The sequence below is a fragment of the Mobula hypostoma genome, chromosome 22 (genome assembly GCF_963921235.1).
Source record: "Mobula hypostoma chromosome 22, sMobHyp1.1, whole genome shotgun sequence".
Classification (NCBI taxonomy): Eukaryota; Metazoa; Chordata; class Chondrichthyes; order Myliobatiformes; family Myliobatidae; genus Mobula; species Mobula hypostoma.
Window position 1 is genome coordinate 20,250,542 of NC_086118.1, and position 27,422 is coordinate 20,277,963.

A 27,422-nucleotide genomic window follows, 5' to 3' on the forward strand; every position below is an offset into this window, starting at 1 on the left:
TCTAGCCCTCAGTAGACAACAAATGTCCTGGTTTATCCATGGCTTTTGGTTTGGTTATGTCTAGTAAGGAAAAACTTCTTCACACAGAGAGTGGTGAATCTGTGGAATTCTCTGCCACAGGATACAGTTGAGGCCAGTTCATTGGCTGTATTTAAGAGGGAGTTAGATATGGCCCTTGTGGCTACGGGGATCAGGGGGTATGGAGGGAAGGCTGGTGCAGGGTTCTGAGTTGGATGATCAGCGATGATCATAATAAATGGTAGTGCAGGCTCGAAGGGCTGAATGGCCTACTCCTGCACCTATTTTCTATGTTTCTATGTTGTCAGGCACTCACTGATCCACAGTGATCATTGATAAACCATTTTTCCTTTTGTATGCTGGACTTGTAAGTCTTCCCTTTCTATCCACTTTAGGATACCAAGTATCTTTGAGTGACATACTGTCTATAAAAGCTGTAATCCCACAGATGTTGAAGTAATTATGATATTGACATGCTCTCTTGCTCTCTCGCCCTCAGTCAGCTTCCAGATATCCTTGACGTTCTCTGACTGAAGAAGGTTCAAAATGTCAGTCTCGCTGTGTTTATGCAGATCAGACCTTTAGGTTCAAGTTGTCCTCTCACTACACTTGAATTCCATTTGACTGTTACTCTGGGGAGCTCAGTTTATGGCTATAGCTATTGAAAATAAAGCCCAGCCATGACTGTAAGCCAAATATGAAATGAGCTTTCACATTGTGTTTAATGGAAGGACTTGTAAACTGGGGGTCTGAGGAAGTGGAGAAGAGGAAGTGTTACTGGAGTTGGAACTGCCGTTACTGTGGCATGTAGAGACTAAAAGTGTTTTTTATGTTTAGAGATGCAGCATGGTAACAGGCCCCTCTGGACACACAAGCCTGGGCCACACATTTACACTTAAGTGTCTAATTATCTACTAATCAGTATGTTGGGAGTGTATGGGAGGGGTAGCACCTCTGGTGGGGGGAAAATGTCATGTCCTTTTCAGGGCGGTTAGTACACCTTTGGTCCCCACCTGGCACTCAGCTCTCACCTGTGGCTCCCCATAGCTGTTTGCATGCGACAGCAGCCACACCCTGGGCAACGGCTTCGACAAGCCGGCTAAACTAGGTGAAGGTAGCCAACGGGTCTCAAACCCTCGGTGAGATAGGGAGTGGTCTATCCCAGCACTTGAAGACTAACTCTGGCGGATTGAGTGGACGAGACCAATGGAAGATCCGAAAGTCAAGAAGGCGGTCTCTGCAAGTGTCGTGGAATGTGTAGAGCACAACAAGACACAGAAGATGTCCTGGTCGTCCACTGCGCCTAGTCCCATCTCCAGCCGTCTTGACTCTTGTCTTGCCACTGGATCCAGATGGGAATTGGTTAGAGAGAGTGAGGCTGACACTGCGCAACTCTCCCTCAACTAAATCCAAATCAAGCGCTAGTCTCGGCACCATCTTCAAGCCGGCTGGTGGCACAGTGACATCAGCACCAGACTCCAGGAGCGAAGGTTCCCGAGTTCGAATCCAGTCCAGCCGATCCTGGGCACGCTTTCCATCCGTGCCGGGTTGAGTGTCGAACTAGCAATTCGACCTCGTAAAAAGTACTAATGGTGTCGAGGTCTTCATTGATGATGATGGACGAACCTTATGTCTTTGCAATGTGAGAGGAAACCAAAGTACCCAGAAGAAACCTACGTGGTGACAGGGAGAACGTACAAACTCCTCTTTACAGACAGCAGTAGTAATTGAACCTAGGTTGCTATTGCTTGGGTAACTGCTATGCTAACATGCTGCCCTAAATCTTCCCTTAATTCTTCTGTTATGAAATCACTATCATACAGATTCCATTCAGGTTCAAGATTGACGTTATTCCACTTTCACAAGTGTAAGGAGAATGAAATAATTGTTACTCTGCACCTGATGCAACACAAAGATAGCACAGTAATAATAATTTTAAAATGCAGTAAGTATAAATACATAAGATAACTTTTATATCGGTTGCATGCCTATAAAATAGCATTATGCTGTACATAAGGTGACTGATGGGAATAAATAAAATAGAGGTGGAGGTATTGAGCAATCTAACTGCTTGGGGAAAGTCTGGTGGTCCTGGCATGGATTCTGTGTAGGCTCCTTCCTGATGAGAGTAGCTCAAACAGTCCAGGAGCAGGGCGTGTGGGGGTCCTTTATGACGTTACTGACCCTCTTCCGGAACCTTTCTGTATATATGTCTTTGGTGGGTAGTCTGGTGCCAGTGATGCATTGGGCAGTTTTGACTACCTGTTGTGGAACCTTGCTGTCCACCACAGTACTGTTTCCGTACCAAGCAGTAATGCAGATCGTTAGGATGCTCCCTACTGCGCATCTGTACAATGAGGTGAGTATGGATGTGCGAAGTCCAGCTTTCTTCAGCCTCCTCAAAGCTTTCCTGACTGCACAGGGTGTGTTCTGGGACCATGAGAGATTGTGATGTGCACTCCCAGGAGTCTGAAATTGCTTGCTCTGCTGCCGATGTGAAGGGGGTGTGAGTGGTACGAGTTCTCATGACGTCAATAACCATCTCCTTTGTCTTGTTGACATTGAGGAAGAGGTCATTTGCCTGGCACCAGCCTCGCACTCTTCTACCTTCTCTCTGTAGGCCACCTCATCGCTGTTGGTAATGTCAACAAGGATCTTGACAGTGTGATTACTCGAGTGTCTGGCTGTGTGGTCATGTGTAAACAGTACAGCAGTGGGCTCAGCACACAATGTTGAAGATGATGGGGGGGAGGGAGGAGTGGTTCTACATCCTAATTATCTGAGGTTTCATGGTTAGGAAGTCCACCCATTTGCACAGTAGTGTATTTAGGCCAGGGGTTCCCAACTTGGGTCCACAGACCCCTCAGTTAATGGGAGGGGTCCATGGCATAAAAATGGTTGGGAACCCCTAATTTAGACCAAGGATTAGGAGTTTATTCACCAGGGTCTGTGGGATGGTAGTAATGAATGCTGAACTGAAATCCAGGAACATCATTCTGGCGTAAGACCATAAGTTAAAGGAGCCATTTGGCCCATCGAGTCTGTTCTGCAATTTCATCATGGCAGATCCAATTTTTCTCTTAGTCCCAATCTCCTGCCTTCTTCTCCATATCCCTCCATGCCCTGACCAATCAGGAATCTATCAATCGCTGCCTTAAATATACATAAAGATTTGGCCTCCACAGCTGCCTGTGGCAAAGAATTCCACAGGTTCACCACTTTCTGGCTAAAGGAATTCCTCATCATCTCCATTCTGGTCACCTCACTACAGGAAGGATGTGGAAGCCATAGAAAGAGTGCAGAGGAGATTTACAAGGATGTTGCCTGGATTGGGGAGCATGCCTTATGAGAATAGGTTGAGCGAACTCGGCCTTTACTTCTTGGAGCGACAGAGGATGAGAGGTGACCTGATAGAGGTGTGTAAGATGATGAGAGGCATTGATCGTGTGGATAGTCAGAGGCTTTTTCCCAGGGGTGATTTGGTTGCCACAAGAAGACACAGGTTTAAACTGCTGGGGAGTAGGTCCAGAGGAGATTTTAGGAGTAAGTTTTTTACGCAGAGAGTGGTGAGTGCGTGGAATGGGCTGCCGGCAACGGTGGTGGAGGCGAATACGATAGGATCTTTTCAGAGACTTTTGGATAGGTACATGGCGCTTAGAAAATTAGAGGGCTATGGATAAGCCTAGTAATTTCTAAGGTAGAGACATGTTCGGCACAACTATGAGGGCCGAAGGGCCTGTATTATGCTGTAAGTTTTCTATGTTTCTATTCTAAAAGGACGCCACTTTGTTCTGAAGCTGTGTCCTCTGGTCTTGGACTCTCCCATCAAGGCCTTTCACCATTCAACAGATTTTAGTGAGGTCACCCCTCATTCTTCTGAATTCCAGTGAATACAGGTCCAGAGCCATTAAGTGCTCTTCGTATGACAAGCCATTCAATCCTGGAATCACTTTCATGAACCTCTTTTGAAACATCTTTGTCTTCTAAGTGTGTCTGGGCCAGAAGAATGACAGATGCTATGGAATCTATCGTGGAGCGGTTCTGTCAGAAAGCATATTGATGAGTGTCCAATGTGACAGGAATAGAGTTTTTGACATATGCCGTTATCAGCCATTCAAATCACTGCATGATCATTTGGTGTCAGTGCCACTGAGCGGTAATCATTTAGTTGTGATGGTGCCATATTCTTTAGTACAGGGATGATGGTGGCCAATTTGAAATGTGGGGATAGCAGTCTGGTCGAGTGACGTGTTGAAGATTCAGTGAACTGGTGTGCACTCCAGCTGAGTACTCGGCCTACGTTGTCTTCTGGCCTGGCCCCCTTATGGGGGCTGACGCTCTGGAGAGTCCTTCTCACCTTTGCTGCTGTTACAGACAGTGGCTGCTCAACTGGGAGGGTGTCTCAACTGGGAGGGTGTTGGCTTTTGTGACCAGCGTGGTGTTGCGTGCCTTGAGGTGTGCTGTAAGGTTGTTTAGAGCATCAGGGAGGGAGGTGTCACTGGTACAGTCGACGTGGTTTCTCCCCCTTTGATGCCCAGGAATTTTTTGTGCGTAGATGGTCTTTGCCCCACATGCCCAAGATGAGGTTTGGCCTGGCTACTCTGAGAGGCGTCCTTACACCGAACTTGAAGACAGTGTCCGGGAGGAACTCAGCAGGCCAGGCAGCATTTATGGAAAAGAATAAACAGAAGTCCTGAAGAAGGGTCTGGGCCCGAAACATCGACTCTTTACTCTTTTCCATAGATGCTGCCCGGCCTGCTGAGCTCCTCCAGCATTTTGTGTGTGTTACAAAAATTAATCTTTTTATTTTCCAAATATTAAAATTGTTCATCTTACAACTTTCTTTTCGCCAGTCCAGGTGATCATGTGATACCTAACGAATGTAAAATATGAAGGAGACGGTGTTCCAGTGAAGAATGAAAGCTGCTTTATTAACAGGTTTATTTTTGTACATAATTTCCTCAACAGTGAAGGTTCTCATTCATTGAAAGCATATAACAACCAATCTGTTTTATCTTTGTATATGTCATGACATACTTTATCCTTGACAGAATTGAAATAAATCTTTTAAAAGAATGTTTTCAGTCATACTGCCTTCACTATGGATATTTCCCTCACTGAAAACTCAGAACACAGAAATAAGCAACACAGCTGCAGTCACAGTCCTGTTTGAGTTTATTTGCTTTTTCACTAATTTGTCATCTATTAAATTCAATATTGCTTCGTGGTTGATCAGGCCTTATGTATTTGGTGTGCTGCTCTCAGTGTTATGTAGCTCCCAAATTTAAGTCATATACAGCATTAAATCATGTGAAATAAAAGTTCCTGTAAATATAAAAATCACATCTTTCATGATTTTTAATGTACAAAACCATGTATTTTGATTTATCATAACTTGATTGGGGAAATGATGTGTTGATATTATTGGCTCTTCAAGTAGATTAAAGTGCAGAGTTTGGTACTGATACCAGGAAGCTGTCCTGGGAAAACAAGCTTCCACTGATGAGACAAATGTTCTTGGCAGATTGTCAGCTGAAGTACTTTCGTATTGAAAGTCCATTTTGTTTCCAGACTAAATTTACCAGTTTATTTATTGATTTATTATACACTTTGTTTTATTGTGATGCAGCACATAACAGGCCTTTCTGGTCCTTCAGTATGCACAGATCAGCAACCCACTGATTTCATCACGGGATAATTTACAGTGACTAATTAACCTACCAATGGGTACATCTTTGCACTGTAGGAGGAAACAGGTGAACCCAGAAGAGGCCCACACCGTCATCGGGAGAACGTACAAACTCATTACAGACAGTGGTGGGAATTGAACCTGGGTCGCTGGTACTGTAAGGCTCTGTGCTGACAATCGTATTGAATGCTACAATGAAAATGAACATGCAGTCGTTGAAGGCATTGTATGAAGGCAGTCCGCTCTCTGCTGTAGGTGTTTGCGCTGATTTTTGTTCATTTACAGTCAATCAAAAGAACACAGTATACACTAGATGAATTCCTCTGGCGATAGCTATTAGGAACTAATACAGTCTTAAGGTAGTGTAAAGGTATTGGTGGTGTTCTAATTTGTTCTGTATTTCAGTTAAATACATAATTTGTTATTCAGTTAAACGGTAGCCTGTCTTATTTTTTATACCTTTTTAACTATTTCCATGAAAAAGGCTAATTGGGGGAGCTGTTTAATTGGGCCAGAATGTACTGGTCACAATGTGTCCAATTAACCGGAATCCACTGTATTGTCAATCTAAACGCTTTTCCTTTAATAGCTTAAAGACAAGCAGCAAGATTTCTTGGCAATTCACCCAAGACATGAGGTTGATTCCCACCATGGTAGCCTAGAAATATAAGTTAAGTAAATAAAAAATGTGAAAAAGGAGGAAAATGAACTGTTCTTTTTTTAAAAAAAAATTCATTAACGTCCTTTAGAGAAAAACCTACCATCCTTTCTCTGGCTGATGTGTGGCCTCAAACCCACCGATACAGTTGCCCTTAGAGACAATTAAAGATGGACAATAAATGCCATCACATCCTTCGACTTGGGACAAACATGTCTTTTGAATGCACTCTATAGTTATCAGCAGGTGAAAATTCCATTAAATTCACACATGATCGGGTGCTTCCTTTCTTCTAAGCGAGTTTCAATAAAATTAGAGGAATAGCTGTAAAGATTCCATTTAAAACTTTATTTAGAAATTACTACTGCAGTTGTACAAGGCCTTGGTGAGACCACACCTGGAGTATTGTGTGCAGTTTTGGTCCCCTAATCTGAGGAAAGACATCCTTGCCATAGAGGGAGTACAAAGAAGGTTCACCAGATTGATTCCTGGGATGGCAGGACTTTCATATGAAGAAAGACTGGATGAACTGGGCTTGTACTCATTGGAATTTAGAAGATTGAGGGGGGATCTGATTGAAACGTATAAGATCCTAAAGGAATTGGACAGGCTAGATGCAGGAAGATTGTTCCCGATGTTGGGGAAGTCCAGAACGAGGGGCCACAGTTTGAGGATAAAGGGGAAGCCTTTTAGGACCGAGATTAGGAAAAACTTCTTCACACAGAGAGTGGTGAATCTGTGGAATTCTCTGCCACAGGAAACAGTTGAGGCCAGTTCATTGGCTATATTTAAGAGGGAGTTAGATATGGCCCTTGTGGCTACGGGGGTCAGGGGGTATGGAGGGAAGGCTGGGGCGGGGTTCTGAGTTGGATGATCAGCCATGATCATAATAAATGGTGGTGCAGGCTCGAAGGGCCGAATGGCCTACTCCTGCACCTATTTTCTATGTTTCTATCTTTCTAATGTGTTTAAAGAATGAAATGGCGGAGCAGGCCCAAAAGGATGGATGGTCTTATTCTGTCCCTACATTTTATTTTGCAGTTATCTGATTCACTTGGAAATGTCAGCATTGGGAAATATGATTAAAAGGAAATCGTTCAAATATGAAGGCTGCTTCCATCTCTGCAGAGGGAATTCGGAGATTGATTTCTTGAGGAAAGTGAAGGAATTTGATTAAGAGTGATGAATGTAACATTGTTGCATGCTTTCCATTAAAGGGTCTATACAAGTTGAGTTTGTGGCAGGGCCAGCTTAATTTTAAATGGTACTGTAAAATGGATTGAGCAGTTAAATGACGGTGCAGGAGGGGAGTTGTTGGAGTGTAGAAATCTCTGCCACCCTGTCCAGAGAAATTTTGAATGGATGAACTAGGTGCTGCTGCAGACTGGAATGAAGATTACAAAATAGTGAGGGACACTTTGACTTGTTCATGCACAGAAGTGAGAGTAGTCTCCTGTACTTTCAACTTCTTAAATTTAAAAAAAACAAGGAGTGACTCTCCTGTGATTCAGCATATTAAATGAAGGTTATTTTTCATTCAAGCGCTGCACTTTCAGGAAAGGCACAATTGTGACTTCTCAGGAGGCATGACTGGGTGTTCTCTAATGCTAAAAGCTAGAATGTTAGAAACTCACAGGCAACCATCAGCAAGTAAACTTCAGTTGCAGAGTTTCTAGAAAAAAAGTACTCATCAAAATTTTGAGTTTGCCAGTTTCTTTGTTCTGAATTTGATAAATTAACCTGCTAACTTTGCAAAACAGAAGTAAAATGATTCTTGCAATCAGGAAAATGGGTAAGTCAAAGATTTTCAATGAGATTAAATATTTCTTCGAGTTGTCAGCTCAGTGTGCAAATATTTCTTTTTAAATAAAAGCAAACCACATTATTCATATGCCTAATATCAAACTGGTGAAGCACATCCACTTCAAGTTCCAGCAAGACAAGTGATTTCTAAAGGGGGGGGGGGGTTAAGGGTTTTCTCAAAATCTCACAGCTATGGCAATCTATCCTACTGAAGGAAGGCCCTTCCCAGTAACAGATCAAAACTGCAAAGGAGTATTAAGGAAGGCACTGAGCAACTATTCAATTCGATTCAACTCACTTTATTTTCCATGAGGAACTTCATTTGTTTGTGCAGTGGTAAGGCCAACATCACAGGTACACAACACCCCACTACACACAGTTAATCACAATATGAAATACTCACCATAGATAAATACTTAAAAGTAATGCAAATAATTTAAAATATTATTTAATAAAAATTTTTACTGTCAAAGGTGCTAGACATACTATATATTCAAAATTGGGTGTTGAGGAGATGAATGAGGAAGGCACAAAACTGGTTAAGGTTCTTCTGGTGCAGATGGGCAGGGAGCTGTAGCAGCATCCAGATGGCATGAGACTGTAATATGTGTGAAGTGTATGTATAATGTCCTCTACTATTTGTTGAGCTTCTTTATTGTCCATCTCTTATGGGTGCTGCTGGTGATTCTTGTTCCTGGCCAATGGTTTTACTACTTATTCTGACAATTCTGCTGAGTGGGTTGAGGTTGATCGTACTCATTACTCTGAACCATGCCATCATGTTGTAGTTAATGTTGATTCAATGAAGCATTTATAAAATGTCTGGAAAATCAATGGCTGGACCTGAAGTTTCAGCATCTTCCTAAGGAAAACTAGTCATTATTGGCACTGGGAGAGTATCATCCCACCATTGGTCTTAAAGGTGTTTTTGTTGTCTATAGCTGTGCCAAGGTACTTGTATTCTCAAACACGCTCTATTGACTGGCCGCTAATTTCCAGGTTTGGGACAGCGTCTGTTGTTTTCTAAAATCCACTACCATTTCCTTAGTTTTACTGGGGTTTGGGTCCAGGTAGTTGTTTGTGCGCCATCCAGCAAATTTATTGATTTCTTCATTGACGCTGTCATCAGAGTTGGTAGTGTCAATGACGACTGTGTCATCTGAGTACTTGACGTACTGCATGCCTGAGCGTGAGCTTCTGCAGTCGTCTGTGTACAGTGTGAACAAGACTGGCAAGATAACTGGGCCCTGTGCTGCTCCAGTTGATATTTGCCTGTTGGTGCTCATATAACCATTACATCTCACTCTTTGATGTACCTCTGTGAGGAAGGAGAGGATGAGGAGTCTGAGGTGGGAATTTACATCCATTTGCTGGAGTTTGTGCCCCATGAGGTGGGGTTGAACAGGGCACACTGGATGCACTGGAGAAGTCCACAAACAACACTCTAACAAATAATCGAGCCTCTCCAAGTGTGGTCTCTATGCTAAGAGTAGGCACCCACCTTGTACAAGCAGCAGAAGGAGTGTACAAAATTCCAAAGAACTTCCCCTGCCATACTTCAAGTACTACCTATCCCTCTGTGATTCCCTCCCCATAAGAGTTAATTAGTTATCTCAGAACTTTCACAGCTAAAATGGAAGCACGTCACTCACAACCCAAGGCCCTTCCAGAATTTTTTTGGAATTAATTTGTGCCATAAAGGCTATTAAAATTGGATTGCAGCATAAAATGCCCTGACCAGATATTGATCTTAACTCCTCAGGAGAGAAAGGCAACAAATAAGTGACATACTCAGACAAAGTGCTGGAGTTGCTCAAGTATTGTGAGTGTGTTACTCAAGATTTCCAGCATCAGCAGAAGCCCTTGTGTTTAAAATAAATGACATAACTCTACATTTCTCACCACTGTCTGATCCTGCTCTGGTACTCTGGTACTGAATAAATAAATAATTCATTTATACAAGAATCTTTATTCTAAATACACACCAAGTAATCATTACTGGGAGTGGTACATGGGGATGGTGTTAATCTGTGCTGTAATGAGAGCAATAATTTTCTAAGTGCAGTTAATTCATCTTTTTCTTAGTGAAAATAATTTGCTGAAGGTTTGTTTCTAAGATGGCGGGGCCCTTGGTGGGGGGAGGCTGAAATAGATCATCTTCACAGTTATTTTTGATTGAAGCTGTTTCAAAAGCCTCAGTGTTACACGTTCCATAATGGGCTCCACTTACTGAACACCACCATTTACGACTGCAAATCGGAGGGCGTTCTTCAGTTTAACAGGTTTTGTATCGCTGCTTTATCATTCTCTGTTTTGTTACACTAAAGAAAGACAGTACATGGAACTACAGAACTTTATTAAAACAGAATGACAAGCATTAAAATACTTAATGACCTGTACACGGTCCCCTCAGCCTGCAGCACACCATCCACTCTATCTGATTCACTGTGCCATTCACGTTCCAGCCTGCAGTGAAAATTACCCTCAGGCTCCTGACCACTCTACTTTTATCCCCCTCCACTGGTATGAAATGATACATTAAGTGGACCAATACATTAGCACCCACTCAAACCATCGAACCAGAACCAGTCAACGCTTGCCACCATGCTTTACAAGTCCCATTCCCTGTGTTCACCTGACTTCCATGTTCTCACGGTTGTATTCCCACTGTGTCGTCCATTCTCCCTCTCCCAGTCATATACGCTCAAGAGCAGGCCACAGTGGTGAAGGCATTCGACAAGCACAAAGATTAACCCTTTCCAATACAGATGTTCCTCAAATCTTGCTGCTTGGTACAAGCTTGTGGTCTCTCTTATTCGCCTAGTAGAATTAATACAAAATTAGGGAGGGGATATGTCAGCTTTTTACTGCATTGGTGAGGCCACATCTAAAGCACCATTCAGAACATTAAGGGAAAATATTAATATGTTAGAAGCAAGTCATTGATGGTTAACCAGAGCTATACCTGGCATGGGAGGTTTTATGAGGAAAGATTAGGCTGGCTATGCTTTATCTGTTGGAGTTTAGAAGGATGCAATCCATCCGATTTGATTATATAAGATCCTGGGAGAAACCCCCGACTGGTAAATATGGAGAGAATGGTTCCTCTTTTGGAGAAACTAAAAGTAAGGATCAAATTTAAAAATAAGCCATCACTCATTGAATGCAGATGAATTTGTTTTCTTTTCTTTGAGTGTTGTGAGTCTTTCAAACTCTTGTTTTGAGGGTGGGTAGAAACAGATCCTTTTTAATAATTTTAGGAAGAAGCAGATGGATTTTGCTATGCGTGGATAGAAAAGACAACCAAAGTTAAGGGGGAAATGAGCTGATGAGATCATAAATGGTGATTTGATTGGTCAGGCAGGCTCCAGGGTCAAATGGCCTACACCTACTGCTTTGTCATTTGTTTGCGTGGATCAGTCATAATTTGATTGAGGTGTGTGTCTCTAACAGCCTCTGACTGCCAAGCCCAACTCTTGGCCTTCACGTGTGGCTTAGCTACTAGGCCCAGCGGAACTGTTTCTACTGACAAGAGAAGGGGCAAAGGCGGACCACTGACACCTCAAAACCGGTTACTTCAGGAAGGTGGGGCTCGGCAGCCTACCTAGGAGAAGGAAAACTCTGACTTTAAGCCTCCACTGCCTTGCGGCCGTACCCTGCGGCTTCAGGAGTAAACCCCAAGGAAGAAATCTAGAGCCGGGGTCCCTAAGGCAGTTTGATGTTGTTTACAACTTCGCTCTGGCGGCCTCTGCAACGGCACTGGTGCCAAGCTATATCGGCACTTGCCCTTCCCTTGGACTACATCAGTGACGTGGAGAGGGGGAACCCACTGCATGGGCAACAGCCAGTTCTTCAAATCTTCCCGCCCAGGCTTGCGCCCTGGAGAGGACACAGTCCACCAGAGGCGCAAAACCATGATCCCCTGGGATCGATGGGCTGCCCACTACTAACAGCTCTATTCTGCTCATGAAACACCAGGATATTTGCCTTGTAAATGTAGATTTTGACACTATTTATGATTACAGGACTTACTATTGAAAGTCATTTTTTAAAGTATTTCATTGCTAGAATGCAAGTTGGTGAAGTACAAAAGCGATATAAAGTGGGAATTTGCGGTTAATAAACAATGTAAAGTGAAAGATTCTGCTGTAGGATTAAAATATGGTGTGCACTGTATTAAGCAGCCTTCAGTAAGTCTAAACCTATCATAACATCATTCATGGTGTCAGAAGAATTCTTGAATCACATCCTACATCATAACACATTCCTCCTTCAAAGCACTTGGCTCACTCTGAACATAAAAATGTTGGAGACAGTACGCTGTCTCATCCACTTGATTGAAATGGCTTCACCACAACCCCATGTGCAAGCTTCCCGCCTTCCACTTTATCATTGAATTCTGGCAGTGGTGCACAATGTAGGAATCCATCTTGATGCATTTTCATAAGATAAGACCATAAGATATAGGAGCAGGAGTAGGCCATTCAGCCCATCGAGTCTGCTCTGCCATTCAATCATGGGCTGATCCAATTTTTCCAGTCATCCACACTCCCCTGCTTTCACCCCATACCCTTTGATGCCCTGGCTAATCAAGAACCTATCTATCCCCCCTTAAATACACCCGATGACTTGGACTCCATAGCCGCCCATAGCAAAAAATTCCACAAATATTCAGATCACTGTCGACAGTGAAGCAATGAGGCTGATCTGACTTTCTGTATAGATGCCCAATACCATTTTACTCTGTCTCAACAGAAAATGTTAAACTCTTTCTGAAACACCCTTTGACCTATGGAAGATCAACAATACAGTATCAATGTGCAGATCGGGACATTCTCAGTTGGTGAGTTGGCGAACACTGTACTATCGTTAACCTTCAGTTGTATAGTAAATTCCATTCAACATACTTGTTTCCACCTCTCCACTTTCCAGCTATGTCCATGGTGGCACCTCAGTAGGACTGTACTACGCATTTGACCCCTAACCTCTAGTCAAGTAGGGACCAACATTTAAGCAAGCATTTGCCTCCTTCGGGGCTGTGCTTCACCCCATCCCCTTCCCAGTACAAATGGCAATTAATGTATTAGTCTGTCTTGAACAGGGCTTCTGCGGACGGCTGGCTCCCATGACATGGAGAGACAAGAAGCTGCAGCTGCTGGAATCTGAAGCAACAACACTATTCCCATGTTCAGCACTTGGTTCAGTGCAGTTTTCCGCAGAATTGATCAGCGGTGACCTGGAGTTGAGAGCCTTCTGCAGTTCATCAGAGCCAACTGTAGAATCCTTTGCATTATTCCAGTTGATGTTCGCAGAAATCCCAAAATAATACACTAGATACTTCTGCCAACTCTGTGAGAAATACTCCAAAGAACCTCCCCCCACTTGCTCTTTCTCCACAGCCCCCCACAATTTTTACTTCTTTTGACTATGTATTCCATTCAAGAATGAGATACATTTTTAGATATTAAGGGAATCAATGAACATGGAAATAGCACAGAAAACTGGCATTGAGGTAAGAGATGAATCAATATTCTTATTGAATGCTGGTGCAGGCACAGGAGGCCCAATGGCTTCCCCTGTTTCTGTTTCTAGGTTCGTGCCTTCTGATGATTGTCCTATTGTAATGTGAACAAGGTCACTGGAGAGGCACAACTGGTAGATGTAAAAGTAGTTATTTATTTAACTAGATTAGACACTCCCTGAAGGAAGAGGTTGTTCAACTCAATACGAGGGATGATTGATAAGTTCATGACCTAAGTTAGAAGGAGTCAATTTTAGAAAACCGAGCATATTTATTTTTCAACGTAGTCCCCTCCTACATTTACAGACTTAGTCCAGCGGTCATGGAGCAAACGGATCTTGGATCTCCAGAAAGTGTCCACAGCAGGGGTGATTGATAAGTTTGTGGCCTAATGTAGAAGGAGATGAGTTATACAGCTCTTGTTACATGCACATACAGTTCAAGTCTTGAAATGATTATGCAGACAGTTTGAAGTTAATAACTCATCTCCTTCTCCCTTAGGCCACGAACTTATCAATCACCCCTCGTATTTCATGACATTTTATATGCTAAGGATCAAAGGACAATTCTGTAGTTAAAATTAATCTACAATATCTCCTCTAAATTACATACAATTTTCACACTTCCTTCTTTGCACCCACACTCCAAATACCCAAAATAAATGTAAATCGGCATTGTCTGGTTTTCAATTAACTGATGTCCACAGCTCCGGGAAACTATTGTCCAGGGCTGCATTTTAAATTTAATCCACAATCCACGTTCAGGTCTAAAGATTGTTTGCTGAAGTTAATATTTGCTATATACCCTAATTCCAGAATATGCTCTTGTTTAGGCTGTATGTTTCAGATGATTGTGATCAAACCTTGGTGGTTTTACAGTGTGTCTCAGCGCCAAGAAGTTCCTTCACACACTCACCACTAATAATTTTAACGCAATTAATCAATTTTAACGCATTTTCAGATCTCTGTTTCACAAAAATAAACAAGATGCTGTCTGCAAAGGTGTGTTAAAGTAACCTACTGTTAGTGGAGCAATTACAATATTATAATTCATAGAGCAATAATGGGTATAGGAATTATGTGCGGACAAGGTATGTAAGTGAATAAATTCATTGAGCTTAGCAACGTAAGACGTAGGAACAGAAATAGCTGTTCAGCCCATCAAATCTGAACCACCATTCAATCATAGCTGATTTATTTTCCCTTTCAACCTCATTCTTCTGCCTTCTTCCTGAAACCTTTGGCACTCTTTCTAATTGATTCCAATCAACCTCTGTTTTATATATATACACACACCCAGTGACTTAGTCTCCACAGCCATCTGTGGCATTGAATTCCACACCTTAACACACATTTAAAGCTGCACCACTTGGCACACTCATCCAGTAATCACTCCAAACCAGTTCTCTCAATGATATAATTATATAGGGTTCTCAAGGAAGTACACTAGCAGCTCTATTTCATGTTCATTCAGATATATATTTGCATATATTTTGTCCAAATATTTGCATAATTTTTCCATTGCTGAGGTGTAGCCATCAGTCATAAGGCAATATTTATTGACTAGTTCTAATTAGCTTAGGACAATCTATTAGCTTTTCAGAGAGCAGTAGGAAATAAGAGCCACAGATGGCCACAGATACAGTAGGTTTTTTCCCACTTATAGGTCATTTGTAAACTCCGTCAATTTGGAAACAAATTTCATAGTCTTGTAATCTCCTCACTTGTTTTTATTCCAGCCATTAAATTCCAAAGGTGCCGTAGCAGATTATCAACTTGTATCTCGAGGTCATGAAACCATAATGCTCCCATTATCATGAGCATTTCAATTAACAGACTATGTGGGATTAAAGTGACATTTTATTCTATATCCTTGTGATATAAACAAAAAGAAATCAGAGAAAAGAAGAGGTTAAAAATCACGACAGTTTACTGTACTATTTAACATTGCTCAAGCAATGTCTGATTATAGTTACTCCTGCCCTACAATAATTTCTTTTGCTTACAGTAGGTTAAATCTTATAGCTAATGATCAGGCAATTGTTCCGAACAGCCCCAGGTCCAGTAGGATATTAAATGGAGAAGAGTGTAAGGCTCCCTAAAGAACATTGCCACAATTTGCCACAGATCCAACCTTGGCAGGGCACTGCCGAGTTTGATGACTCCTTGTTAATTCCCATTCTAGCCAACTTGTCACAATCCTGAGTGCCACCCCAGATCCCCTTTGACCACACTGAATTGGGTATAATTTAGGGAAAGGAATGGTGTCTGAATATTTGCAGGTATGTGGGAGAATAGCAAACTGAGGAGACTGCATGGATAGGATTTGAAAGCAATATCAACAAAGAACACTCTGCCAATTTATCTCTCAAATGTACACTTGATTTTGTCATTTCATACAGATCAAAACAATTTAATGATTGAAGGTTGAAACATGTTTTACCTCTCCTAACTGACGGCACAGATATTGTTTTAGCTAGGACAGAGTTCAAGAGTTTGAGTGATCTGAATGCACAATGCACCTTGACTCTTCCCTTTCAATGTGATTTTCCTATTCAATAGTGCATTTCCCCGGGCTAGAAATTGTAGCATGGGTATCATGTTTCTATGTTCCCTGACTTTTTGGAAAGGTATTTCGAAACAGGGTGAAGAGTATCTTCCTTGTTATTGTCTTCAAATGGAACATTACAATTCAGCCAGCATTGTGTGGTAATCCCAGCTGCAGCCGATCAGTGGTAAATACTGCTGAGGAAATGATGACGCTTTACTCATAGTGAATGTCACTATTGCTTAATCATGCATACCAGATATAGGTGCCGTGGAGGTACACCCTCATCCACAGAACCAGAATAACAAGACTTTGTTTTTAACTCTTAAAAGCATCTTTTTTTTCTTTTTCCCTTGTTTGTCTTCAAGGAAATACTTCCTTAGAAGTTTGCAAAGATTTGGCATGACATCTAAAACTTCATAAACTTCTATAGTTGTGTAGGGGAGAGTGTATTGACTGGCTGCATCACACCCTGGTATGTCCTTGAAAGGAAAATCCTTCAAAAAGTATTGGATATGGCCCAGTTGATCATGGGTAAAGCTCTCCTCGCCATTGAGCACATCTACACAAAGCGTTGTTGCAGGAAAGCAGCATCCCCCATTAGGGACCCCCTCCACCCAGGTCATAGTAATACTTTATTGATCCCGAGGGAAATTGGGTTTTGTTACAGTTGCACCAACCAAGAATAGAATATAAATATAGCAATATAAAACCATAAATAGTTAAATAATAATATGTAAATTATGCCAGGAAATAAGTCTAGGACCAGCCTATTGGCTTAGGGTGTCTGACCCTCCAAGGGAGGAGTTGTAAAGTTTGATGGCCACAGGCAGGAATGAGTTCCTATAATGCTCTGTGTTGCATCTCGGTGGAATGAGTCATACTCTTTACTTACTGCTGCCATCAGGAAGAAGGTACAGGAGCATCAGGACTCACACCACCAAGCTGATCAGGCTCTTGAAACAAAAGAGATAACTTCACTCAGCCTCTTGCCCCATTATTGAAATGTTCCCACAACCTATAAACACACTTTCAAGGATTCTTCAACTCATATTTATTGATCGATATTATTTATTTATTTGTTTGTTTGTTTATTATTATTTCTTTCTTTTTGTATTTGCACAGTTTGTGTCTTTTGCACATTTATTGAACATCCAAGTTAGTGCAGTCTTCCATTGATTCTACTATGGTTATTATTTTATTATGGATTTACTGAATATTCCCACAAGAAATTAAATCTCAGGGTCGTTTATGGTGACATATTTGTTCTTTGATAATAAATTTACCTTGAACTGTGTGCAATATCACAGACTAACAATTTTACTCCAGATTTTCCACTGACAGAAAGAATTAAAAAAAACTTTATTCTCTGAACATTGAGAAGGTTTTAAAATATTGAAGGGCTTTTTTAACAAATATGCAAGCATGGTAAGCAATTAGAAAAGCAAATTGCCTCTATTACAAAGGGCTGTAAAGTTCAACATAAAAACACAAATGTTTGAAATACTCAGTCAGCGTCTGTGGAGAGAGAAACAGAAGAAACATTTCAGAATGTAATCTTTCATCAGAGCTAGCAAAATTAGGAAACACGGATGCATTAAGTTGTTGAGAAGAGGAAGGAGGGAGAGACAGCAAAGGAAATTCCTGTTAAAAGTGGAGACCAAGGGAGAATGATGCAAATGCTGGTGGCAAAGAAACAATGTTAAAGACCTGTTAACTGCAGGTGATCTGAGAATATGACAATAATAGGACATGAAAATGGACAGAGGAGAGAGAAAATAAACAATTCTGGAACAATGGACACAGAATATTGAAAGTTGTTAGAAATGTGAGGTAAAAGAGGAAACTGGGAATATCCAGCAGGTCAGCCAGTGTCTGTGGAGACAAAAAAAACTGAGTTAACCTGTACAATCAATATTTAATCATTACTCAATGTTTAATACAACATTCTCAGATAACCAGCTTTTCAGTTTGCTTCAGAACCATAACATTACCTCAGATTTTCTCTCTCTCAATGCACTCCCTGATTCCCAAGGTATTCCACTTGTCCTAGGGTTAATGCATCATGGATAAACAAAATTAATTCCTGGGATGATAGTACTACATCATGAGTGGAGACCAAAAGAGTCTGCCTAACTCATGCAAGTCCATGTGTGTACCTCAATAAATCTCTCATACAAGTTTCTGAAAGGACTGACAAGGTGGTTGCTGAGTCGTTGTTTCCTCAGGTTCTATAACTAAGGGTCATTGTTATAAGATAAGATGTTAGTCATTTTGGACGAAGATGAGGGGGAACATATTCAGGAATGTTGTGTATAGGATTCCCTACCCCAAAGATCTGTGATGATTCAGGGCAGAGATTAGTGGGTTTTCCATCTGTAAAGGAATGAATGCCAACTGAAATGAGCTGGGATGTTGACTTGAAGGATATGTTCAGCCACTGTATGAGCAGGGCAGTTCTAGAGGGGAATATATGGCCTATTCTTGCATTTATTCTTAATTACTTATGCAGCCATAATTACTTATGCAGAGTAGTACTTGAAACAACAGTCTGTGACTCGGGCTGTTGTGGTACAAACTGATGACAGCTGGCATCTAATGTAATATTACACTGCAAAGTTTACAGTTAGTCAAAGGTTGCAAAGTTTCATAATTCACAGACAGCTTTTCTGTAATAATATGCTTGGTAATATTATATCATGATTGCAAATATAGTTTTTTCTCACAGGCTTGGTGTATCTGGGAACATACAGCGATTGCCATCAAAGGACCAGCAGTGCAAAGAGACAAGGTCCTGGGTGTAAACATCTCCAAAGATCTATCCTGTGCCCGACTTATTGATGTAATTACGAAGAAGGCACACCAGCAGCTGTCTTTCATTTGGCATTTGAGGAGAATTGGTATGTTACCAAAGACTTATCATATTTCCACCAGTGTACCGTAGAGAGCATTCTAACTGGCAAAAGCTGCAGAGCATTGTAAACTCAGCCAGCTCCGTCATGGGCACCAGCCTTCCCAGCATCAAGAACATCTTCAAAAGATGATGCATGAAAAAGGCAGCATCTATCATTAAGGACCCCCACCACCCAGGACCGACCATCTTTTCATCATCTCCATCACAGAGGAGATACTGGAGCCTTTAGACATACACTCAACATTTCAGGAACAGCTTCTTCTGCTCTGCCATCAGATTTCTGAACGGTACATGAACACTACCTCAATATTTTTGCTCTCTTTTTGCACTGCTATTATACAAAGTAATCGAACAGCACAAAACCAGACCATTTGGCCCATCAAGATATATGCTGACCATGATGCCAGTCTAAATGTATCCCATCTGCCTACACATGCTCTATAGCCCTCTGTCCCTAGTTATGTCTGTCTAACTGCCTACTTAATATTGCTAACTTATCTACTTCTATCACCTCTGCTGGCAGCATGTGTCAGGCTGCCAACACAATGTAAAAGAAATTGCCTCATTTACTATTTCCTCCTGTTATCTTAATATTTAGCCCTCTAATAGCTGACATTTTCTCCATCAAGAAGACAATCTATCAGATATTGGATCGATCTATCACTCGATTCTATCTATGCCTCTCCCACACTGTTCCATCAGGGAGAATTCGCACCAGGATCACCAGACTCAAAACAGTTACTTTCCCCAAGCAGTAAGGCTGATCAACACCTCCACCCAGTAACTCTACCACTACTTTATTGTTTCCTGGTCAGTCACCTTATGTACACCATAGTATCTCTTTCTGGACGTATAATCCATCTATGCATATAAGCTATCTTATGTATTTATATTTATTGTGATTTTTAAATTATTATTGTATTCTTTATCTTTTGTATTTTATTTGTGCTGCATTGAATTCAGAGTAACAATTGTTTCATTCTCCTTTACACTTGTGTACAGGAAATGGTATTAAACAATCTTGAATAAATTTAAGCAACACACATCGAAGTTGCTGGTGGAACACAGCAGGCCAGGCAGCATCTCTAGGAAGAGGTACAGTCGCCGTTTCGGGCCGAGACCCTTTGGAGAACCAGCAGCTTTGATGTGTGTTGCTTGAATTTCCAGCATCTGCGGAATTCCTCGTGTTTGCGTTGAATAAATTTACATTCTTTGATCAGGTCATCCCAATGTCCAGAAAATAAACTTGAGTTTGTCCAACATTGATTTCAAATTTCCAGCATTGGCAGATTTTTTACATTTCTATGCAAATTCCAAGTACAGTAATAGCGGCACTTTGGATTGTTATCAGTTGCAGCCAAAGCGAGGTTCCTTAAAATATAATTTGCAAAGGCTGGTCTGGAGCCCACATAAATCAAGCCAAATACTTGGGAGGGAACATTAGTCAAAAGATAACAGCCTTCCTTAAATTTCTTGTCAATGCTGAAAATATAATTTACCACACAACTTTGTTATGCAAATAGTTAGATCCCAGGGAACCTGCACGCTTTCGTCTATGGTGTCTTATGTGTTTTTGTAGATCACACAATAGTCAAATGGTTTTAAGTTCAAGCCAACTTTGACAGCAACAAGCTGCTCTGAAGAATCTTGGCCTAGCAAATATAAATGCAGTGTACTGGACAATAAATCAATCCATTGCAGGATTGCAGAGTAAAATCATTGTGTCTCATGTGTGATACAAGGGCTCGATGTCAATGGATAACTTCTTTGATTTGCATAAATGATACCCATGAACTATGAACAGCACCTATTACATCAGAACTGCAAGAATGACCCTTCACCTGCACCATCCCCTGAAGTAGAGGACACCAGACAGCCAGGAATCTGGATTTTCCCAAATTACAAGCTTCTTAAGGGGTGTTCATAGTGTACGCTGCCTCACCTGTGTGAGGGCAGTGATCCCCTGCACTCCCATTTAGATTTGAGACATGGACTGTATTACAGCATAACTCTCAAAGGTCAGGAGAGAATAAGTGAATTTAAATCTCTGCGTCCCAGTGCTGGATATCTAATTATACCTAGTTGCTATCTGTGTGGAGTTTGCATCTACTCCCTGTTTCCATCTGGTTCCACTGGCTTCCTCCTGCATACTAAAAATGTACTAAGTGGCTCAAGGGTTAGTGTGGACAAGTGACAAAAGACATCGAAGAGGAGTTAAGAGACATATGAGAGAAAGCTTGCAGAGCTGCAGGAAAATGGACAGAAGGAGAATGGTACTGATGGGATTTTATGGATTCAGTGGGCTGAATGACAGCCTCCTGTGTTGGAATAAGTCTGGCAGTAAACCCACTGTAATATTGTTGATAGTCTCTGAAAAGCAAGCCATTCAAAGAGAAATTTAGCATGGAAACAATTCCTTCATTCCACTGAGTCCACGTTGACCATCAACTCCCCATTTGCATCACTCTACACTGGTGTCACTTTTTATTCACGTTATCTTCCCCAGATTCAAAATGCAGAGATGCAAAGGGACTTGGGAGTCCTTGTGCAAGATACCCTAAAGGTTAACCTCCAGGTTGAATCGTGGTTGAAGAAGGCGAATGCAATGTTGGCATTTAGTTCTAGAAGTATACATCATGAGAGCAGGGATGTGATGTTGAAGCTCTGCAGGGCACTCGTGAGACCACACATGGAGTATTGTGTGCAGTTTGGGGCGTCTTATATTAGAAAGGATATACTGATATTGGAGAGGGCTCAGAGAAGATTCACAAGAATAATTCCAGGAATGAAAGGGTTACCGTATGAGGAACGCCTGGCAGCTCTTGGGCTGTATTCCCTGGAGTTCAGGAGAACGAGGGGGATCTCACAGAAACATTTTGAATGTTAAAAGGCCTGAACAGATTAGATATGGCAAAGTTATATCCCATAGTAGGGGAGCCTAGGACAGGAGGGCACAACTTCAAGATTGAAGTATGTCTATTTAGAACAGAGATGCAGAGAAATTACTTTGGTCAGAGGGTGGTAAATCTGTGGAATTTGTTGCCACAAGCAGCTGTGGAGGCCAAGTCTTTGGGTGTATTTAAGGCAGAGATAGATAGGTTCTTGATTAGCCAAGGCATCAAAGGATAGGGGGAGAAGGCAGGGAAGTGGGGATGACTGGAAGAATTGGATCAGCCCATGATTGAATGGCGGAGCAGACCCGATGGGCTGAATGGCCTGCTTCTGCTCCTATATCTTATGGTCTTATGATCTTATTCTACCACTCTCTCTTTCTCTCTCTCACACACACAAAGGAAATTCACAGTGTCTGATTAACCTACAAAGCCTTCGGCACATGGGAGGAAACAGTCATGGTCACGGAGAACATGCAGTCTCCATAAAGATGTCAGGACAGAAGCCAACTCGTTGGGTGATGAGTGAGTTAACCCAGTTGACCTCATTCTCTCAATTTATCTGTTCTGGGTAAAATATTTCTATGATGGTTCTGAGAGGAGACCCTTTACACATAGGACACATGATTCATACATTTGATACAGACCAGATCTGATGGCTTAAAGTGGACATTCATGAAGAACAATGAAACACCTACAGCAGCACAATTACAAGGGGCAATTGATAAGTTTGTGGCCTAAGGTAGAAGGAGATGAGTTATACAGCTCTGGTTGCATGCACATGCAGTTCAACTCTTTGTGTGATTATGCAGAAAGTTTGAAGTTAATAACTCATCTCGTTCCACCTTAGGCCACGAACTTATCAATCACCCCTGCTGTGGACCACTTCTTGAAGTCCAAGATGCCGGCTTCTACAAAGAAGGGATCCGTATGCTCCATGACCGCTGGACTAAGTGTGTACATGTAGGAGGGGACTATGTCGAAAAATAAATGTGCTAGGTTTTCTAAAATTGACTCCTTCTACCTTAGGCCATGAACATATCAATCACCCCTCGTATATCCCTCTGCAGTCAGGTGCCTTGTGTCAACATGTTCTTTACTCCACCTTTATAACTAAGCCAGGAACCATCCCTGACGTATGAACATTATTGATGGGCATGCCTGAGGGTACATAAAAAAGAGTTGCTAACCTGGTGAATTGCAATACAGGGCCGCAGACACCCACAACAGCAAGTAGCACATACGACATGTCTGCAAGTAGCCCTGTGTAGGTGGTCCTGCAACCAAAGCATCAAGACCAAACTAGAACCTTACCACTCTTGGCCATGAATGATGGGGTGGCCTGGTAGCATAGTGGTTAGCACAACATTTTACAGTCCAGGCGACCCAGGTTCAAATCCCACCACTGCCTCTAAGGAGTTTGTACATTACTCCAGGTGCTCCAGTTTCCTCCCACAGTCCAACAATGCACCAGTTGGTAGGTTAATTGGTCATTGTAAATGATCCCATGATTAATTCAGGGATTGCTGGGCGTTGTCTCTCGAAGGGCCAGATGAGACTACTCTGTGCTGTATCTCAATAAATAAATAAATGAGAGTGGCCAATTGTCTAATTAAATTGAGGAGAAAACTCCAAAAGTACCTTCACCCTTCACCAGAATGTCCCAGACAGCTACCTCGACATGGAGGATCTTTCCTGGATTCCCCTCAAGGTCTGAATCTACCAGCCCAGGTATTTATTCCTTCTAGAGTAGGAGAAGGATGAGTGACATTACAGAACTGTTTAAAATTATGGGAGGTGTAAATAGGGTGGATAGTAATTTTTCCCTGAGGTGGGGGAGTCCAGAACTTATGGCAGTAGGTTTAGGGTGAGAGGGGAAAGACTTAAAAGGAAGTAGAGGGGTAACATTTTGTCACAGTTTGTGGTGGGTTTATGGAATGAGCTGCCAGAGGCAGGTACAAGTAGTTTAGCTAAAGAAGCACTTGGATAGGTACATGAAGGGTGGGGCTAGGAGGGATCTGGGCCAAGCATTGGAAATTGGAACAAGTTGGCTGGACAACATGATTGATCCAAAGAGCCCCCATCCATGACTTATTGCTCTATATCTCTGTAAGTTGCCTGCTGTCAAAAATGCCAGTTCAGGTCACTCCACATAACATCCAGAAGTGGTCAACTTCATTGTATATCTTAAACACAATCCACAGTCACAGTGAGGCCATCCTCAGGTTGGAGGAGCAACACTTCATCTTCCATCTGGGTAGCCTCCAAACTGATGGCATAAATATTGATTTCTTCCCCACCGGCTTCTCCCATTTGCCATTCCCCATTCTGGTTCCCCTCTTACCCTTCCCCTCATCTGCCCATCACAGCCCTCTGGTGCCCCTACCCCTTCCTCTCTCCCATCATCTACTGTCTTCTCCTCTCAGATTCCTTCTTCTCCAGCTCTATACCTCTTCCACCTATCACCTCCCAGCTTCTCAGTTCATCCCCCTCCCCACACACCCACCTTCACAGCAGTTGCCGAGATGGCGACCAGAGGGAGTTGGTGCCTGCATCTTCATGGCTAGGCAGTACCTTCATACAGTAATTGGTCAGGGTCACTGCAATCATTTTTGTACACTTGAAGTGCAACTGAATCTCTCCCTCCAAGCAAGTTATAATATTCAACAACCATCCCAACCATTGGCATGATGGCAGTATGCTTGGATCTAGCAGCCCCTCTGAGTCCAACCAAAGGTGTAGTTGTTCGTGATCTCAGGACACGGCTGGTTATCAAAAACATTAAGTTCTGCAGAGCTAGCAAGTTGCTCAATAATGGTGGAGCCTGCTTCAGCCATCCAGGGAAGAAAGCAACACACGGTGCAAAGCTTGGGCTATTTTGTTGTGATCACATGACCCTGTTGGACATTGGTAATGTAGAATACTGCGAGTGTGATTCACTGGTTCATTGGAGAGATCGGTGGTGCGGGAGCAGTGTGACCTTGGTTGTGGTGTGGACCAGGCTCTCGTGCCCGAGGATTACCTGTTGCAGCTGCCAAGGAAGGAGATGCTGGAGTTGGCCTTGTGTCACTGGATACTTTGCTGGGTTGGAGCCTGACCCCTCCCATTAGTGCTGCCCCCACAGTGTTCAATTAATGGAAAACAAACTGGACTGTGTTCATCTGTGGCTGTATCACGTGATATGAGGAACTGCTGTGGGCTTGTTCTTGTAGAAACATGGCTCCAGGGCAACATCCATCCATGATCAATCTGTATGTTTTTCTGCTATCATAATGATTTGTGCTATATATGTTGTGTGTTGTGTATGACTGTGTATTATAATGCTATTTGCTGTATGAGTGGCAGTGTTCAACTGTATGCCAATAAGTTGCACATGAGATCTTTGTTACCAGATGTGGACAGTAACACAGGCTGGAGTAATCTACAGAGGATATGTATATATCATTTCCACAGACATTCCAGTGAGCCAATCTGGTTATCCTCATCAATATTTTTCTGCCAATAATTTCAATATGTCGAACATTAATGAGTTTGATTCCATGCTTCCGGGGATAGTTTGTACTTTAATTTTGCTCCTAAAATCTGCAAATTGTCCATGCTAAAATGTTTAATGTGGTGCAGTAAAGCAGCCTCTTGAAGCATTGACTTTCAAGCACTTGAATCGGAAATAGTGCTCGAGACTATATCGCTTTTCTTTGAGAACTTGTCTCAAAAATATCACCTTGTGTGGTGAGTAAAATATTATTCACACAAATAAATTTAAGTGATGCTCTTAGCAGATGTTGCTTCAGTTTACGCTGAAAAGAGTGAGGGAAAGATCAAAACAGAGCAGGAGATCATAGAGTGTATCGTAGTGGCCTAAATTCTCACAAAGGTAGACCTGGAATCTGTCTAGTTGGAAAGCACTCATTAGCAAAGTTTGTGAGAGAACAAAGTTTAGAAGACCTAATACCAGCCCAGCTGCAGAAATAGCTATGATTCTAGTCAAACATTTCCAGTGAAACATGATAGTGGCACCTACTAAATAAAATTGCTCAGATAGTTCTGTCTGTGAAAAGCAGGACAAATCTAATTTGACTAGTTACCATGCCACCAGTTCACTCTGAATCAGTCACAGAAGAATGAGTGATATTATCAGTGGTATAAAGTGGAACTTACCAGTAACCTATTCACTGATAATCAGGTCAGATTTTTCGGATACCATGAGGACAGAGATCTCATCATAGACTTAGTGCAAATGGGGGGAGAAGAAGACCTGAGCTCCAAGGTGGAGGTGAGACTGAACACTCCACACATCAAGGCTGTCAGCATTTGACTGACACCACAGGGCCCTGTTAAAACTGAAGTCAATAAGGGAAAATGTTTCTTGCGCTTGAGTTCTATCTTTCACAAAGAATTAAGGGTATGGTTACTGAAGTCAGTCATCCTACCCAGGAATGTGACCTAACCCCACCCATCCACAGTTGCTTCATTATTGACCTTCAGAATCAGAATCAGGTTTAATATCAATGGCATATGCCATAAAATATGTTGTTTTGCAGCAGTAGTACATTGCAATGCATAATTCTAAAATACTATAAATGATAATAGATACATAAAATTAAATAAAATCAGTAGTGCAAAAAATAGTGAGGTAGTGTACATAGTTTTATTGTCCATTCAGAAATCTGATAGCCTTGGGGAAGAAGCTGTTCTTAAAACGTTGAGTGTGTGTCTTCAAAATTCTGTACCTCCCCCTTGATGGTAGCAATGAGAAGAGGGCATGTCTTGGGTGATGGGGGTCCTTAATGAGAGATGCCACCTTTTTGAGACATTGTCTTTTGAAGCTGTCCTTGATGCTGGGGCCCATGATAGAGCTGGCTGAGTTTGCAACTTGCTGCAACTTTTTCTGATCCAGACCAGTGGCCTGTCCTTACCAGATAGTGGTGCAACCAACTAGGATGCTCTGTAGAAATCTGCGACTGTCTCTGGGGACATACTAATTCTCCGCAAACTTCTAATAAAATATAGTCACTATCATGCTTTCTTCATAATTGCATCAATATGTTGGGCCCGGGATAGATCTTCAGAGTTGTTGACACCCAGTAACCTGCAACTGCTCAACCTTTCCACTGCTGATCCCTCCCACTGGTGTGTTTTCCCTCAACTCACCCTGCCTGAAGTCCACAATCAACTCCTTGGTCTTACTGGCTTTGAGTGCACACAACCAGCTGATCTGTTTCACTCCCGTGTGCCGCCTGATCAGCATCTGAAATTCTGGCATCAATCATTGTGTCCCTTCATAAGTGGTGATGTTCAGGGATGATGACGTTGTCAAACTCCACAGATAAGTCCTTGGAAAGAAAAGCAGGGCCGGCTGGTGGCGCAATGACATCAGCGCC

The 27,422-nt window shown here is 42.1% G+C and overlaps 1 protein-coding gene across 3 annotated transcripts in view; it reads left to right on the plus strand.

Annotated features, from left to right (window-relative positions):
- LOC134336491 (transmembrane protein 238-like) overlaps window positions 1-20,767 on the plus strand; it is a 37,322-nt gene extending 16,555 nt beyond the window's left edge. The window contains exons 1-2 of one of the 3 annotated variants that reach the window (XR_010015805.1): window positions 5,725-5,958; window positions 7,407-7,576. The gene's annotated coding sequence lies outside the window, so the exon portion shown is untranslated. Of the gene's footprint in view, window positions 1-5,724; window positions 5,959-7,406; window positions 7,577-18,964 lie in introns of those variants that run through there. The other 2 variants (XM_063030761.1, XM_063030759.1) reach the window with 2 other exon arrangements.
- Window positions 20,768-27,422: the final 6,655 nt, after the last annotated feature.